Genomic DNA, 13,513 nt, shown 5'->3' on the forward strand with positions numbered 1-13,513 from the left:
ACGGGCTAATGGCCGACTGAGAATCTCTACCTCACTAGCTGTGAAGCCCAAAGTACTTGGACCAGAGGAGTCGGCAGCCTGCCCTGTGGAGGAAGAGGACACTGTCGGAGTACTCTGTGAGTTGTTACCACTGTTGTTGGTGGCAAGATTCCCACTTGCTGTGTGACCCTTATGTTGCCTTTTGTCCTTTCTCAAAGCAGCTGGCTTCAGATGAGGATACAAGACCCAACATTTTTCCTTTGTATGTTTCTCACCACCACAATGGGTACACTTGAGGGACTTCTTGTCTGAATATCTATTTCCCTTAGTGGAGACTAGGGCTGAATGTTCTCCAGTCCAGTTGACTGTGTCTGGGAGTCAACTTGCATCTCCCTTCTCTTGACTTCTTCATTCCTCACCAGGTAATAGACATGGTGAAGCTCCGGTAATTCATCTCTCCCTAGAATTTGTGACCTTATACCCTCATATACTGGGTCTAGGCCAGCCAGAAACTTGAAGGCTCTGCTCTCTTCAATTTGCTTATCATGTCTCTCCTTGTCCCTGGCATTTTCCCAATCTAATATCAAGTGATGGTCAAGTTCTTCCCAAAGACCTTCCAGAGTTGCAAAGTATGTTGCAACTGTCATATTACCTTGCCTTAGGGCAGCAATGCCTTGGTTCAATCTGTAGATTCTAGCATTGTTTTTCTTCTGTCCATAGGTCTTAGACACCTTTTCCCAAATCTTGGCTGCTGTAGGAAAGTGATGAACAGTCGGCAACCCGAGGAGTCATAGAGGCAAGCAGCCAGGACATAACTGCAGTCAAGATGTCTTCAATATCCGGAGATGTTTCTTCTAGGGATAACAAACCTGCGACAAGGTCTTCAAATCTGGAAAACCCTAATCTGCACAGCCTGTAGATTACAAGTGTACTACTGGACGAATACAACTTCAGGGAGTGGTCCGTTTCTGCAATGCTATTTATTACTTCGCGTGACCTCACAGGCTACCTAGATGGGAGCAAGAAGGAACCTGATGTTGGCTGTGCAGATTATGTTGTGTGGAAGGCACTAATTTAAGACTAGCTGAAGTAGTTCTGAAGCAGTTCTGAAAGTTCTGAACCAGTTCTGATGCAGGTTCTGATTAGCCGAAGTAATCTCACCAGGCCCTGACAGCTCGCAACACAGTTTCTGACCTGCCAAGACTATCACAGTTCTCAAGTAGTTCAGTTACAGCAGCAAAAAAGGTGGTTTGGGCTGGTAACCGACTTGTGCTATGCAGACTCCACTTGAACTTCGAGTACTACAACTGTAAAGGGTCCCCTCCTTACGGACAACACTAGGACTGCTGAAATCAGTCCTCAACTAGGTCTGTCCTATACACACCTCTTCTTAGCAGCTAAATAGCTGCTAACTACTAGAAACTAGTAGGACTGCAGCTTCAGGGTCTTACCTCCCTTGCATCCTACAACCAAGGGAAACCCTAGGTCGAACCTTGTGTTGTTCTCCTGAAACCCTAGGGTTTCACAGCAGCAACCCAGATAAAAATAAGAAGAAAGACAGCAAGAAAGAGGAGATGGCGTCGGCTGTAACCAGGAAGGTGCTCAATGCTCTAATACCATGAAAGCTGAACCACTGTAGTCGAAGTAGCAGAAAAGAGGAGAAGAAGAAGAGATGCTGGAATGTCGAACTGTACTTGCCAGTCGACCATGCTATTATTTATATTTGAATGTAGTACAAGATACAAGAAAGTACTGGAATGCCCCTGATTAGTGATGGGACACCCAGTTAACTTAAAACATGAAACAGGCTTAGGCCCATTAACACAGGCCCAGTTACAGGATAACTTAAACTTAAGTATGGGCTAATAAGAACTCTTATCAGCCGAACACTCATACAAAGAGACATCATTCTAACATTCTAACACACATCTTACAAGACATGGGACTACAAAATGCATTCTCAATTACTAACTAAACATAAATATGATATTGATGACAATTTTGATTCCAGCAATGAATCTACTAATGGTCCTAACCACAGAGGCCCAAATCACCATGTAGCCCAAGGCCCACAAAGCTGGTCAAGAACTCCCTAAGTCTCCAAATTCAGGTCCATAACTTGAATTGCATAAGCTGTCACTTCTTGTTCTAAATTCTGTCCACTTGGCCTATCTTGATCGCCATCACTATGTCATACAAGACCTGCCACATGGAGCTGTCAATGGATTGGGTAGATCCAACAGACCCAAACCAAACTGACCCAATAATCATATAGGGTCTCTATCTGCATTATGTGTTCCAATTATAATTGGGTCGTCAGAATTGGCTTTGGTTGTCCTGAACCAATTAAGACCTGAACTGACTATATATATAATTATGTATGTGTATTTTGATACAGGCTGATACGCCGGATGGGGCGTATTGGCCTGTATTGAAACTCGCCATTATTTTTTTAGTTTTTTTTTTTTTCTTTCAAACTGGTTCAGGGGGGTTGGTTTAAGGCCTGTCTAACCCCCCTGAAATAAGTGGGACCCCAAAACACCAAGTATAGGGGTGTATCAGAGGGCCTCCGATATGATACGTATCGGAGGATAAGCCCCGATACATTGCAATATTTCAATCCTTGGCCAAGGCCCACCCTCATCTAATTAAAAAGGGTCTAATGTCATAATCATCATGACAGAACCTACAGGGAATTTAAGCAAATCTCTACCTATGCTAAATATAGCAGCTTTGGATAAATGAGGGGTGAAATGACTAAACCAGAAAGGATCTGTTTGGAGTTCATTCATGAGATTACCATCTATAACATTGTGGTCTTCATTGGTGAAACTTCGGAACACCTACAAGCTTTTAAGCTTCTCATTAAGCAATAGAGAGGCTTTGCTGATCTGTCAGTTTTCATTGGCATTTTTACCACCATAGCAAGGAGCCTTTCACACCTTTTTGTTGATTTGTCGGTTTGGGACTCTTTGTTTCTCTTTATTTTATTTCTATTGTTAGTGAACCTTAGGTGAAGTGGGCCTGTTATAACCAAGGTTCAAAATATCGATACACCTGATACACCGGTAGAGGCATATTGGGAAGTATCGCTTGCTCTTTTTTTAGTTTTTTTTTTTTTTCAAATCCAGTTTAGAGGGGCCTGTTTAAGGTCCGTCCACCCCCTGAACTGGTCAAAACCCCGATTCACCCTCTGTAGGGGCGTATTGAGAAGCTCCCAATACGATACATATCGGTCGATATTGGCTGATACGTGTCGATATTTTGAACCTTGGCTAGAACTGACATTTTTTTATCTTATTCTTGTAGCCACCCCATCAAGGGCAGTGTTGTAAATTATGTTACATTAAAATTACATTAATAAAAGAGTGAATGAGGAGGTGTAGTGAGGTTGTTATAACTGATGTTTCTCATAAAAGCTAAATTAAATTTATGGACAAATACCCTAGAACAAGGTTCAAAATATCGACATGTATCGACCGATATGTATCGTATCGGGAGCTTCCTGATACGCCCCTACAGAGAGTGTATCGGGGTTTTGGCCAGTTCAGGGGGTGGACATGTTGGACAGTTTTGTATGCCCTTAGCTTCAATCAGAATGATGTACTTTATGAGTTTATTGTAAATGAATAAAAGTGCATATTTGATTCATGTTCCCTTGGTATGTTTCTATGTAATACCCTTAAACTGGACATTTAATGAAACTCGTGTTAGTTTAGAATGTTCACAGCCAGTGGGTCGGTCTGGGGAGACCTATCCTGATAAGGCTGACACTGTTGTGCCACCAAGTCGGTTGGGGTGGCCTGTCTCAGCTGCCAGGGTGAGACCCTATGCACATACAGTGTAGGAATAATTGAATCTTTGAATTGGACTAGATTTCCAGTATTGCCCTGGACCTTGGAGATTAATGGGCAAAACTGGAAAGTTATAGCCGACCCCTAGACTCGATTATGATACTGCACTAGGTGTCGGATTGGGCTGTCTTTGATGTACCAATTAGTGAGACCCTTAGCGTGGGTCAAAACCTGGGTATGTTGGGATAGTCTGAGAATTTATCTGAGTGGGTGATCATAGTGACAGGATCAATCCCTTTGTCGGACAAAGCTAATGATCGGGGATGTGCTCTCACTGATGGAAACCAAGACTGCCGACAACCGATTTTAATTGTTGAGATTTGTTTTGCAAAGTATATTTTATATGAGATATAAAAGTATATATATTATGGTTTCTAAAATGTTTGCAAAAGGTTTTAATTCCTGGGATCCATATAAGTAGAGAGTGCAACACTGTTCCTTGCAGCCAAGGGAGAGGTCCTCTCTTGTCGGGCAGTGTTTGATCATTATGGCCTGAGAGGCTAAGTGTAAGACCATTGAGGGTAATGCCTGATGGGCTAATCTTGCATCTGCCCACAGTCCCTGGGTGTTACAAGGTGGCTTGGCCCAGGGACCACTTAGGATAAGTGTTGATAAAGCCCATTTGATGGGTTTCAGGGGGTGCATTGTCCATAACAGTGTATTCGGCCAGGCCTTGTAACAAAGGCTAGGCCGAACCCATGTGGCTGATGTGTAGATCAATGCTTGGGTCCCACACCATACAAGAAAGCCCAACTGGGCAGCAATTAGGAAGGCTAAGTGAGCACATAAGTTTAATGGGCCTAAAGCCCATTTCGAACTGGACTAATTTAATAAGTTAAATATGGGCGAATTTTGAGATAGATCAGCAGATAGGATAGGGTCTTGACCCTATCCAATCAGAGAGTCCAGATCTGAATATGATTCAGATCTAGAAACCTCCTAATGAGATTAGGAGAAGGCTGATCTACAGATAAGATAAGGGTTTATCCTTATCATCTAAAAGGATGTCTGATCCAAATATGATTTGGATCAACAGCTCCTAATGGGATTAGAAGCTGATCTTTTAGGATTACAAAAGGAGGGGGTGGCAGCCTTTAGAGACAGATACTCACATTCTCTTCAGAGCTGAAATCCCATAAGAAATATTTCTGCAATCCCTGTGAAAATCTTTCTTGCTGCCTCCTTCCTGTAGCCGCCAGACATCCAGTTCGATCTCCAATTCTGTGGGAGAAAGCAAGATTCGATCTTGTCATCAGTTCTTTGAGAAAGAATTGATAGAAAGCTGTGCTCACGTGCCATCCCACAGTTTCTTGCGAAGGATAGGGTTCTTGGAGAAGAACACTGCTAATTCTGCTCCATCCTACACTGTGTCATCTTCAATGGGAGCAGTCTTTGGGTCCTTCCTTGGGCGTGAACACCTTCATTAAGAGATAATATTTCTCGGTATCAGGTATACCTCTCCCTACTCCTTTTGGTTCAGATCTGGTTCAGTTTATGGTTCAAGATTGATCCTTGAAAATATGATTTTCTAAATAGGGAATTCTAAATAGGGAATATGATTTGGGCGTCCATAAGATGGATCTCTCATCCCTTCAGGACGGGCCTTAAACTGGTCCCTCTAATCTGGATTTGAAAAAAAAAAACTAAAAGAAAAACAACCAATACTGCCCGATAATCGATATGCCTTTACCGACGTATTGGGCGTATTGATATTTTGAACCTTGCCCTAGAAACAAGTGGTTTTAAAATAAGTAGGACTAAAACAAAAATATATGTAAGTTAAATAATAATAATATAAGTGCAAATGAGGATACACTTAGGATTGGAGACCAACAGATAATGCAATGTGAGCTTTTCCAGTACCTTGGTTTGATAATTCATAACAAGGGAGAGATTGAGAAGGGTGTTAATCATAGAATTAAAACAGGATGGGCAAAATTGAGGGGTGTATCAGGAGTCTCATGTGATAGAAAAATACCAAATTCAAAGGAAAACTTTCTAACATAATCAATGCTCCAAAATCCTACAACCAATATGGTTGGGGTAAAGCTTGGATGATGATGAATTGATGATGATCAAATAAAATAATCAATGCTCCAAAGGCTTACAAATCTTACAATTCTAGTGTACACCTTACACTTACACATTAGGATGGTAGAACATCTTGTGGCATGCCTCCACCTTTTTAAAACATTACTAATCCTACAACCAATAAGATTAGTATTTATAACTGTTAAAGTAGGCACAATCAAGAGAAAGCAATGTTTGGGTGTGTCTAAGCGACCTACCCACACCCACAAAAGAGTCTCTATATTAAGTGTAGGGAAGGGCCCAAATTTTGGGTTGTGAGATTACCCAGTGGCCATTGAACTATTTGGGGCTTCCACTAGGGGATAACCCAAGTAAAAGGAGATTTTGGAGCCCAGTGATTGATAGATTCACAAATAGGTTAGCCTCTTGGAAGAAAAACTACCTCTCTCTGGGTGGCAGGATAACTTTGATTAAGTCAACATTGGCTGACCTGCCTATTTACTTTTTGTTTGTGTTCAAAATTCTCGAGGGAGTATGTGGGACTTCGGAAAAATTAATGAGAGACTTCTTATAGGAACTAGGGGAGGAGAAAAGAGATCATAGAGTTAGGTGGGATATAGTTACCAAAACCAAAAGTGATGTCGGACTTGCATTACCATTTGTAGAAAAAGAATGAAGCTCTACTGTGGAAATGATTTTGGAGATTGACTTTAGAGAGATAAACTGTGGGCTCAAGTAATTTTAAGTGTTCATGGGCAAGCGACAAATGGATGGGGCACGGGAGTATCATCTAGGGCTACAAGAGCTTCTCCTTGGAAATCTATTCATGCCATGCTTCCTTCTTTCCTTCCTTTAATCAGGTACGACCTTTGCTCTGGTAACCTTGTGAAATTTTGGGAACTTGTTTGGGTGGGAAACACACCATTGAAAGAGTTATTCCCCTCCTTGTATTCCCTTTCGATATTTAAAAATGAGCCAGTTTCCACCTTTCTGACCACTTCTAATTCTATTGTTGATTGGAACTTGGGTTGTAGAAGAGATCTTAGAGACTTTGAATTGAACCTTATTTCTGATTTGCTCAAAATCCTGGATGAGGTGGGTATTGATCCCTCTAAGAGGGATAGTAGGATTTGGGTCCCTTATCCCTTAGGTGTCTTCTCTTTCTCTTCCTTTTTCAAAGAGTTGGCTCATTCCCCACCTGTTTTTTGACACCCCTTCCTAGAATTGGAAGTTTGGAGTAGACCAATCCCTCCCAAAATTAGTTCTTTTTGTTGGGAAGCCTTCTTAGAAAAGTGTAACACTTGTGATTTACTTTAAAGAAAAAGGCCTAATTGGTGTTTATCCCCACACTGGTACATCCTATGTAAGGAGAATGGTGAGACTTGTCATCACTTATTGATATCCTGCCCATTTATTTCAGAGATCTGGTGTTGGTTTTCCTCTCTTTTTGGTTGCAGGTGGACCTTTCCTCCCAATGTGCAAAGTTTGTTCCATTCTACTTTAGTTAAGGAATTAAAGAGGAGAGGGAAAATCCTGTGGAGATGTGTAAGAGCAGCTATCTGTTGGATAAATTGGGAGGAAACGAATCAAAGGACCTTCCATGGGACAAAAAGAAATAAGGATGTCATCATCGAATTAATTCCTATTAGGGTGGCTCATTGGGCTAAGACTATGAAGCTTTTTGAAGACTATTCAGAAGGAGACATTATCAGAAATTGGAAAGACGTGGCTTGGTCAGCTCCACTAAAGACTGCATCTAACCCAATTTGGTATCCTCCAGCTTTGGGGTTCACTAAACTGAACTTCGATGGTAGCAACGAAGGAAATCTAGGTCCGTCAGGTATAGGAGTTTTCAGGGATGAAGAAGGTCGAATTATTGCCATGTATTCTGGTTCTATTGGATGGGGGGATTCTCTAAGAGCTGAAATATTGGCTGTTCTGGACGAATTCAGATTGTGGAAGTTTCTAAATGAGAAAAAGAAAGTTAAACAGTTTACTCAAAAACATGGAAATCAAGTTTTAGTGGACTAAGAGGAAGGCTAATTCCTTGGCAGATTCACTGGCCAAACAAGGGGTGGGAAGAGCCAACCTATTCTGGGAAATACTGTAAATTGAAATGTACCTTTAGGGAGGGTTAAGAGATTTTACCCCTCCTCTTGTATCTTTTTCTCTTAATATCTCTTAATGAAAGTAGCTGTTAATTATCAAAAAAAAAAAAAAAAGTAAAAGGGCTATCTGTCCTTACGATACAAAAATTGTACAGCCAATATAGAAAACGTGTGACAGGCCCGTGCTAGCCTTAGTAAGCAGATCTGCTAGATGAAGCCAAGACAAGACATGAAGAAGGGAAATTTGGCCTGCAAGGAGGTCTCAGATAGAGGGACAATCCACTTCCATATTCTTTATATGCTCATGGAAAACAGGGTTGGGCGCAATTTTGATAGCACTGAGGTTGTCAGCAAAGAGAGGAACTAGAGATAGCAAATCAAAACATGGTTGTCAAGGCAACACCTAGGTCACAAGGCATCCTTGGAGGCTCACCTCACCTAATTTCCAAGCAGTTTTGTACAATGTGTTATAAAACACTTTTATATACTTAATTTTTGAGGATATAATTATAAAATAGACATTGTTAAACTAAAATATTCATTTTGTGTGTTTATATACTAATTTATTTTTATTATTTTCTTATTTGTTAGGATTTAATCAACACAAACATTATTAAATGTTGTATTGAACCCTCAAAGACTACAAAACCTAAACCAATAAGGGAGAACTTAAAATGTGGTCTAATCAAACACATCTTCTTCTTCTTCTTCTGTTCTTCTTCTTCTTCTTCTTCTTCTTCTTCTTTTCCTGTAACAAAAAAAAGGGCTTCAGCCCCTATATTTTTTGAATTTTCTTTCCTTTCATATTTTTCTTCTCATGAAAACGTTGATTTTCTATACTTAAACATGAAGTTTATACTTAAAAAAATCCATTGCCTAGGCAACTAGGCAACAAGGAGCCCCCTTGCCGCCTAGCCTCACCTTGGTGCCTTGAAAAATATGGATCAAAATGAAGATCATGGATGAGTGCCTGAAGCAATAGATTGCTTCTAACATTTCCATGAAATAAGAGAGTCATCCAACAAGATACACCAACCAGTAGTAAACCACCTGGTGTCAAGACAACCAGCCCGATCAGCATCAGCATAGGCAGAGAGATAGAGAGATGATGAGGATGGGAAGAACAACCCATGAGATATGATCCCTCTAACATATCTGATAATACAGTAGATAGCAGATAAAGGTAGCTGTTGAGGAGAAGAAATAAATTGGCTCACAACTTGCACTGCATAAGAGATATATGTATGGGTAATTGTAAGGTAAATTAGGCTGCCCACTAGTTGACGATAGAGAGTAGGATCGCCTAGAAGAAGACTGTCGTCCTTACCCAACTTCAAATTAAGCTCCATGGGAGTATCAACCGGCTTGGTGTCGGTCAAATGAACCATCTTTATATGATCTGTTGCATACTTGTGTTGGTAAACAAAGTAACCATGAGAGTTATGAATCACCTCCAAGCCCAAGAAATAGGTTAAACAGCCCAAGTCCTTCATCTTAAAGGATTAACTCAACAATTGCTTTAAATTAAAGACTCCCTTTTGATCATCCCCAACAATGATAATATCATCAACATACAAGAAAGATATAGTCATTCCTTGAGAACTGTGTAAGGTAAAAAGAGAGTAATCTAAAGAGCTCTGTATAAAGCCAGCATCAGTGATGGCAGAACAGAATTTATCAAACCAGGTTCTTGGAGCTTATTTAAGACCATATAGGGATTTCTTGAGATGAGAAACAAGTTAAAGGTTATCACAATACCCAGGAGGATGTTTCATGTATACAACCTCCTTTAATTCCTCGTGAAGAAAAACATTCTTCACATCCATCTAATGAATCTCCCATTGCTTAATTGCAAAGATAGCCAAAATTAATCGAAATGTTTTCTTCTTTGCTACTGGTGCAAAAGTTACTTCATAATCTACCCCATATTCCCGCTTATAGCTTTGAGCTACAAGGAGGGCTTTATATCAGTCGAGATTCCCATCTGATTTCAACTTCACAAAGTAAACCAATCTGCTACTGATGATAGAGAGACATTTAGAGGAGAAGAAACAAGCTCCCAGGTGTCATTCTCAAGAAGGGCTTGAAGTTTTATGTCCATGGAATCTTTCCAATGAGAAAGAGCAATGACCTATTGGTAAGACTTGGGGATATCTATAGATGGTAACACAATGGACAAGGAGCTATGATCTAAAAGAAACCATAGCAATCAGGAGGTCTAGGAATTCTAGATGAACGGCACAAAGTAGGAGCAGGAGATAAAATGAACTTAGATGGAGGAACGAAGGGACTTACAGTGTCTATAGAATTGGGATGACCGATGTCTGTTGATGAAGAAGGAAGAGGTATAGGGGCTGGAACAGCTGATCGCTTTCGGAAGAATGTCTAAAGAATCTTGGAAATGTATGGAGATGCTTCCGTGGAATCCAAAGTTGTGTGTAATAAAGAAATAGATGAAGCAAGTAACTAAACAATATGTTCAAAGTAGGATATATTTTCCAAGAAAAATGACATTATGAGAAATGTGAATGCGACATGCGTTGGGACCACAGCAAAGAAATGCTTTGTGATTTGGACTATAACCCACAAGGCACACAAAGCAACTTCAGTTGTGAGCTTAGTGCATTTTTGTGGAAGAAGACGAATGAAATAGACGCAACCAAACATGCAAAGCATAGAGAAGTCTGATGGACGATTAAAAAGAGACTAGAAAGGAGAAGAGTTACCTAGAAATGACGAGGGAAGAAGATTTATAAGGTACACAACAGTGCTAGCCACCTACACCCAAAACCATGTAGGTACATGTCAGTCTTGCAAAAGAGTCCTCACAACACTCAAAATGTGACTAGTCATTCTTTTTGCAACTCCATTTGTTGTGGAGTGCCAAGACAGGATTTTTGAGATTGGATGCCTTGTTGTTTCAAGTAGTTTTGGAAGTTTCATCAAAATACTCTCCTAAATCAAAATGTAGGATGCAAATAACAGTTTTGAACTGAGTGGTAATCCAAGCTTGAAATAGTTTAATGGATGAAAAGACTTTTGATTTCTTGCGAAAAAAGTAGGTATAGGTGAAACGGGTACAGTCATCAATAAATGTCACAAAATACTTATAACCCAACCTAGAAACAATTGGAAACGACCAAACATCACTATGTATAAGATGAAAAGGCACAAAAAGCATGCCGAGATGAAGACGGAAAAGGTAAAACATGACTTTTGCACAAAGAACATGACAAACTACCACAAGTAAACAAAAAATTCATCTTCTTTGAATAAGGAAGTCCAAGGCATCTATGGCATAGATGCCAAGCATTAATACAACTAGAAGTTTCAAAACAAGGGGTAGTAGAAAGCATGAGCCTTCTCAAATTCCAAAGCAAATAGTCAACTCAATCAACATCCCTTTGCCTTCAACCCCCCCCCCCCCAATTTCGTTGATCTTGTATCAAACAACCACCAGAAAAGAAAGAAACAATGTTATCATCTTCAACAAGTTGTCCAATGGAGATCAAATTGGTTGTAAGTTGGAGTACAAACAAAGTCTTGGGTAGGTGAAAAGGAGAGGATTTAGAAGTAGACAAATAGATCATCACATCCAATAATATCTAGTCTTTCACCATTGGCGATAACAATATGTTTATAAAAGAGAGAGGTTTAGGAGATTGACCAAAAGAGGGCCCTGTCATTTGATTAGAGGCACTAGAACTGATGGTCAACAGATGATTAGGTGAGGGGCAAAAAGAAAAAAGACTTGCTAGACAAACCGATAGCAAAGAAGGCAAAAGAGATGGCCGAGAGAATAAGTTGACAATTCTTTTCTTCTATCATGACACCTCACACCTGTAGTATTCCTTATTGGCACCGAGGAAGTAGATGTGGATGATCCGTTATGTGGAGCTTTCTTCTGACTAGGCCCACCTCCCTTAGAAGGTCGAGTAGGACATTCTAAAATAATATGCCCTTTTGCTTACAATAGGTGCAGGTAATATTTTACAATATGAAGCTACATGTCCAAATTCTTTACACTCATAATATTGTACACATGAGAAGTCTTTTTATCCTTTGGGTCTGGTTGCAAGAAAAACAGTATCCAAATTAGAGTCCCTCTTCCCATCTAGTGCAGTCTGAGTAGTCAATCTAGTTTTTTCTCTTAGAAGCTCCCCAAGAATAGTATCCAGGTCTAGTAGTGTTTCCCTAGTCAGAATATTAGAACTAACAACTTCATATTCAGGCCTGAGATGCATTAGAAAATGTATAACCTTTCTTCTATTGAAATGTGTTTTCATAAACTTGACACAACAAGTTGAAGGATCCTCCCCCATATGCGCTAGTTCATATTCAGTCCATAAAATGATGAATCCAGCATAATACCCTTGAATCTTCCTCTCTCCTTGATGATAAGAAAATATATCAACTTCTATTTGATATTCCCTAGAGATATTGGACTTCTGATATACTTTTCCATGTATTGATACATCTAATAAGTAATCCTATATCCACACATCAGAATAGCAATATCAACTTTGATCGAACTAAGGATCCAAGAGGCAACTTTTGCATTGTCGATTTTCCACTGCTTTAGGGCTTTTGTATCAATAGTTGAGCCATCCAGATAGCCCCAAAGTCCCTTGGCTTCAACATGAAATTGGAAATGGAACTTCCACAAGGCATAGTTAGATCCAATAAACTTAATGGGAAGACTATTAGCTCCTTCCGCAGCCATTGAAATAGGAAACCAAGCAGAAACAGTAGAATAACAGAAAGAAATCAATCCAATAACGTGGTTAACAGACTACTAATCTAAGAGAACTTTTTTCAGACACTTTTCAGGCTGAAACAAGACCATATTGAAAAAACCAAAAAAGAGAGAAAAGGAGATGCCAAACCTGATCAATAAGACTAATCAAAATCTTCTTAAAAAGGAAACTGCAGAAGTAGCTGATCCATGAGAAAGATCAAAATCTTCTTAAAAATTGACTTAATCCAACCCATCCAAAAGAAATCAGTTTAACCCTTCTGGGGAACCACAGATCCAGAGATTTACAAAGATTTGATGCCTCCTAAGAAAGATCCAAGAGGTTCACAGGTTGCACAAAAACCAGTAAACAGGATCAAAACAGCCCAAAGGAGAAATATCCAGAACAGTAAAATAGAGCTCACTTCCACTTCAAAATGAGCTCCCAATAGCAGAAGAACAGAGGATAGAAAAACTCCTAACAGCAGAACAGATCAAGACCTGCTGTGATATCATGTCAGAGTAGGCATGAACAAGAGAAAGACAGAAGTTCAGGTGTGTCTACATGACCTATCCACACCCAGAAAAGAATATTTATATTAAAAGGTAAAAGAACTGTCCTGTCCTTAAGATGCAAAAAGTGTACAGCCAATATACAAATAGTGTACAGAAAATATACAAGGAAAATAACAAAACTAACCCTCCGTTTTATCTCTACTATTAATGTCTCTGCAATAACACTGACTTAATAACTTGAAATATCTTCTTATATTTCACAATTCTGCACTTCTCCTAAATTTGAGTAC

At 39.8% G+C, this 13,513-nt stretch overlaps 1 protein-coding gene across 8 annotated transcripts in view; it reads right to left on the bottom strand.

The window, feature by feature from the left end:
• LOC148877701 (uncharacterized) overlaps window positions 1-13,513 on the bottom strand; it is a 110,969-nt gene that overhangs the window by 21,221 nt on the left and 76,235 nt on the right. The window lies entirely within an intron of this gene.

The sequence above is a fragment of the Nelumbo lutea genome, chromosome 1 (assembly GCF_056320005.1).
Source record: "Nelumbo lutea isolate HS-2025 chromosome 1, American lotus-T2T, whole genome shotgun sequence".
Classification (NCBI taxonomy): Eukaryota; Viridiplantae; Streptophyta; class Magnoliopsida; order Proteales; family Nelumbonaceae; genus Nelumbo; species Nelumbo lutea.